Below are 5,726 nucleotides of genomic sequence, written 5' to 3'. Positions count from 1 at the left end.
ATGTGATAGAAGCATGAAGCCTAAAAAGAAACATTTCCTCTTCATTCCTGCTTCTCATTCCATACCCATTCCCATTAATCACCGCTGTTAGAGTTTGGTGTGAATTCTTCTCGTGCATTTAGGCTCATATATATGTACACAAACACACAGAAGTACACATACACACACAAAATAACCGTGTGCAGAATTAAAAAAAATACCTGAATATTTTACTAATCCATTCTCATTCTGAGCCTGTGAGAATGAGAATGCATTAGTAAAATATTGCAACAGGAGGCTGTGCCCACAGAGCTGGCTCACCAATTTTTGGAGCTCTTCCTTGCCTTTCTTTGTGGAATGTTCTGTGGCTGCTCTGGAGAGAATGACTCTTCCTGAGTGTTTTTACCAGAACGCTTGGGAAAGCAATGCAGGTGGTTGTAAGTGTCACTGAGGGGGCAAGTGTTGATTTGGATTTAGAAGAAATGGGATGCAGGAGTTTTAGATTTGGGTAATTTGTAGTGCAGTGAGTTTAGGAATTTGAGCTCCAGGAATCTGGATTTGAATATGGGTTTTCACATTATCTATATAAGCTTAGGAAAATTATTTAACTGTTTAGAACCTCAGTGACCTCGTTTATAGAATGAGGGAAGAGTGGTGCCTACCTTATTACAAGGGGGTTCTGAGGACTAAAGAGGCAATGCTTACAAACTGTTTATCACCTTGAAAAGCATGTGCTGTATGCTTACTAAAGTAGGCTGCATTTATTTTTATTTTATTCCTGTTCCAGGTCACTTTTAGGTCACTTGTGAACACTGAGAGATCTTTTCTAGTCCTTCTGAAAATTGCTTTTCCATACTTGCTTGCCTTTATTTTCTGATCTAATATTTATGCACATTTTCTGCTTTTAATCTATCATTTTTGCTTCAATATGCCAAGACTCCCACATGGTGTTTTGAAAACGAACCAAGAAAAAACCAAAATGCTTTACATACAACTTCTTGGATTTTCCCTAAATTCAGTTATAGCTGATCATTTCTTGCATTTTTTTTTTGAGACAGTTTTGCTCTTGTTGCCCAGGCTGGAGTGCAATGGCATGATCTTGGCTCATCGCAACCTCTGCCTCCCAGGTTCAAGCAATTCTCCGGCCTCAGCTTCTCTAGTAGCTGGGATTACAGGCATGCGCCACCACACCTGGCTAATTTGGTATGTTTAGTAGAGATGGAGATGGGGTTTCTCCATGTTGGTCAGGTTGGTCTTGAACTCCCGACCTTAGGTATCTGCCTGCCTTGGCCTCCCAAAGTGATGGGATTACACGTCTGGTCCTTTTTTTTTTTGCATTTTTTTTAAAACAACCTCATTTCTTGGTTGATTTGGTGGCACAATTTTCCAAATGGATATTTGGTTTTTGATGTCAAGGGCTGAAGAGTTTGCTTGCTTTTGGACTTGTGGATATTTAACTGTCTTTGTGCTTGCTGTCACTAGTTGACTCGACTCTCTCAACCCATATAGAATCTTCATATATTAATTCGATGTTAAATTAGATTATGTCTTAGTTGCACATCTAAGTGTTCGGTCAATTTATTTATTCAAAGAATCTTTATGAGTGCCCCTGAGTGTCAGAAATTGTACTATGTTTCAGAGATAGAGTGGTAATAGAGACAGCCCCTTCCTCCGTGAAATGCAGAGTCTAGCAAGGCCTATATACATGAAGTGATGAATTATTAATGTGGTAGTGTTCTGCTGGGTGATGCCCTGTGAGAGGGATGGAGGAGGGCCTCCCTGAGGGAAGTGATATTGATATGAGATCTGAAAGAGGAATGAATGAAGTGAGGAGCAGATGAATACTCTATCCAGAAGCAACTGCCTATTTAAAGACCTGGACATAAGAGAAGTCTTGCAGCATTTGAAGAACTGAAATAAAACGAATGATTGGAGTGGAGAGAGTGAGGGTGTTGAGAGCTGAGGTGGGACTGAAGCCATATGAGGAATTTATTCCTTCCACAAGTTTCTCTGACTAGTTTCTGATAACAAGTGGTTACATAGTCTAGACTGTTTCTAAGTTCAGCAATGATGACAGCATGTTTGAATCTCCTTGAACACAGCAGTATTTTATTGCCCTTTGGTGACTAATGAAATTTTGTCTCTGGTCAAGTAATTGGATTCTTAGCATGACACATTTTAATTCAAGTCAAGAAGACAGAAGTATTAAAGACTAGTGAGTGAGTGCCTCAAGTTTACATAGAAATGGAAAGGACTTGGAACTAGAGAGTCTTTGTTCTGAATGGTCTTTCTGGACTTTGTCTTTTGTCTACATTTTGTCTTCTTAAACTTTGTCTAAATGTTGCCAAACAGAAAAACAAAGTGAAAACATAGCAACAGTAGATTCTGCTTCAAAGCTGTGAAGTTCCACGCAACTTCAATGCTTCCTAGTTAAAATTTTCCTTTCAGTAGCTGCACTTGAAATCATCTCCAGCACCAGCAAAAGGGTGGTAAGAGAGTCATGGTTTCCAAGATCCGATTTTAAGGCACGTGGAAATAGGATACAACCTAAGAAGGAATTCTTTTACTCTATGTAGAATTTAAAAGCTTATTTTTGTTAGCTAAAACCCCTGACTGTTTAGAAGAATATGATTTAGGATAATCAATAGATATATTTATAGAGATATAATACTATAGAGAATATCTGATATAAATGTTTAATTCATTCTTAGTAGTATGTATAGTTTCACCTATGGTTCTGTCTTGTCTTACTCAAAAAGCAGAACAGTTTCTTTCGTAGAAAGAAAGCTACCAGTTCCCAGATGCCCACTCCTATTCTTTTTGGGGAATCATAATTTGTTCTCCTTGGAGGCCAGATTTCTCAGTGAATTCTCCAGTATGCTCACAGCTCTCCCTCCAGATATTTTGAGAGCTTGGAGTCAGAGTCCTGCATTTTAAAGGAAGCTGTGAAAACCCACATGAGCTCTCCTTTTCCAGCCATAGAGAAAACTAAATAGTGTCCCAAGACCACTGTTGGTTGAAGAGTCCTTTGGATCTGAGTTTTCTTCTGTATTTTGCTGTGTCCTCTTGAAAAACTAAAATAGCAGAAAATAAAGGATATTGGCAGAAGGATTTTCAATGTTAAAAACTGGCCTATGACAAAACTGGCCATTTTACAACTTTGTTATATTTATAGGTTTACTTTTCTGATATTTATACTTTTGATTTGCCAGGTGCAGAGGGGGCACGGTGGGGGGGGGTGGGTCAGGAGAAGGTGGCAGTCAGGTAGCTATAGCTGGGAAGATTTGTGCAATAATGGAAAACCTTTAATAAAGATGTGAATTTTGTTAAAGAAAGATTCTCAAATCTCGACATGTTCTTGGCAGTGCAGAAATGTCTTCTCCTGGGGGCAGAGGGAGTATCCAGGTAAGTCAGAATGAAAACTAGCAGGGAAGGTGGGTAAATTTCCTAACTCTGGAATTTTGTGGCTGCGAGAGCAAATAACTGCGGCTCTCCTGGCACCTGGTTCCTCGCATCACGTTGATGCCCCAGCAGGCGAAACCCCAGGACATCACCTCCGAGGAGGACCAGGGCGAGCACCTGACCCCGGAGTTTGTAGATGCAGCCCCCGCGGTGTGGGAGCCTGGTGCTCCAGTCAGCCATCCAGGAAATGACGATGAGGCGAATGAGGACCAAGTCACAGCAAAGTGGCTTCGTCGAGAGAAGACACAAGTCTGTAAGACATGATGTGTGAAGTCTTTAGCATCTCTGAGTTCTTGGAACATAAGCGAAATTGCACTAAGAATCCATCTGTCTTCATCGTGAATGACGGCGAGAGTCCAGTGCCTTCAGAAGACTTCTCGGGAGCTGTACTGAGCCACCAGTCACAGTCCCAGCGGTGAGGACGGTCACAGGGAGAGTGGTGGCAGCTCGGGAGACATGAAGGAGATGGTGCGGAGTCTGTGATGTATCTAAAGACGGAGACGGCCTTGCCACCCACGCCCCAGGACATAAGCTATTTACCCAAAGGCAAAGTGGCCAACACTACGTGACCTTGCGGGCACTAGGGGGCACCAAGCTGGCGGTAAATCAGCAGAGTGCGCGTGCCCTGCCTGTCCCTGTGCCTGGCGCCAACAGCATCCCGTGCACCCCGGAGCAGATCCTGTGTCTGCAGCCGCAGAAGCAGCTACAGTAGGCCCAGCTCCCGGAGCTGATCCGCATCCAGCTGAACACGTGAGCCTCCCACGCCTGCACTCCAGCGGGGCGGGGCCGACCCCTGAAGACCTTGGGCTGCCACGTGTCCCAGCAGGTTTATGCAGCTGTGGCTTTGCTCAGCCGGAAAGCTGGAAGCCAAGATCTATCTCTGGACGCCTTGAAACAAGCCAAGCTACCTCACGCCAACATCGCTTCTGCCACCGCCTCCCCAGTGCTTTGCATCCTCAGGCCCGGGCTCGGTCGCTTCCAGAGTCCTTTCTCCACTGTGGCGCTAGGCCCATCCAAGGGAAGGAGAAGCCACCGAACACCTCCGCGGTAGATGTCAAACCCAATGATGAGGCGGTCCTCTGCAAGCACAAGTGTCAGTGCTGCAGCAAGGTTTTCGGGGCTGATAGCTTCTTGCAGATCCACCTTCGCTCCCACACTGGAGAGAGACCTTCCGTGTGCTCTGTCTATGGTCATCGCTTTCCCACCAAAAACGACCTTAAAGGTCCACTTTCGCCGACACCCCCAGGTGAAGGCCAACTCCCAGCTGCTCGCGAAGTTCCGGGACAAAGTGGCGGCAGGCAATGGCATCCCCCATGCACTCTGTGTCCCGTCCCCATAGATGAATTGAATCTCTCTAGACAGCAACCCTGTTTTTGCAAGCCCCTCTGTAGGGCTACCTGAGAATCCTTCTTTGGAGACTAAGGACCTCATGGGTGGCCCTCCTGCCAAGCAACCTGCAGCCTGGACCTTCTGCAGAAAGTGAGGGTGGATCCACACCTCCTGGGGTGGGACCAAACCATAATTCCCCAAGGACTGGTGGCTTCCAAGGGAGTGGGACCATGGAATCCAACGAATCTCTCATTTGCCACCGAGTCTTAAGCTGCCAGAGCTCCCTCAGGATGCATTACTGCACCCACAGCAGGGAGAGATCATTCCAGTGTGAGATCTGTGGCCAAGCCATTTCTACCTAAGGTAACCTGAAGACATACCTCGGGGTTCACCGAACCAACACATCCATCAAGAGGCAGCATTCGTGCCCCATCTGCCAGAAGAAGTTCACCAGTGCCGTGATGCTGCCATAGCATATTCGCCTCCTCCAACGTGGATGGCTCCCAGTCAGGTATCAGCGCAGATGTGGAAAAACCAAGTGTTACGGACAGCCTCGAGTAAAGGAGAAGTTCCATGGAAGGAGAAATGCAGACAGAGTGACATCTCTAGAATCTGCTTTCTTGTAAGAACTCATCTCCTCCTGTTTTGTTTTCCTTACTGTTATGCAAATAATGTTTATGTTGGTTGTGATCACAACCTCAGGCAAGTCCTGTAATCACAATTGTTGCTACATGTTGCTTTGCAAAAAATTGAAAAAAAAAAAAAATTATACCAAAACACAGACTTTTTTTTTTTTTTTTTAAATTTTGGAAAGAAGCTTTGTTACGCGTGACAAACTGTATACACAGAACCTTTTTACAACCTAGCATGACTTTTTCCAAAGACCGTTACCTCTTTCAAGGTAGAACCACTGGAACTTATTGAACAACAGTGGAAAAGACAAACATATGGCCTAA

The 5,726-nt window shown here is 44.6% G+C and overlaps 1 pseudogene; it reads left to right on the top strand.

Annotated features, from left to right (window-relative positions):
* The first annotated feature begins 3,501 nt into the window (after positions 1-3,501).
* LOC101033140 (sal-like protein 4 pseudogene) lies at positions 3,502-5,396 on the top strand (annotated as a pseudogene).
* Positions 5,397-5,726: the final 330 nt, after the last annotated feature.

The sequence above is a fragment of the Saimiri boliviensis genome, chromosome 1 (genome assembly GCF_048565385.1).
Source record: "Saimiri boliviensis isolate mSaiBol1 chromosome 1, mSaiBol1.pri, whole genome shotgun sequence".
Classification (NCBI taxonomy): Eukaryota; Metazoa; Chordata; class Mammalia; order Primates; family Cebidae; genus Saimiri; species Saimiri boliviensis.
This window is presented reverse-complemented; position numbering and strand designations above follow the sequence as displayed.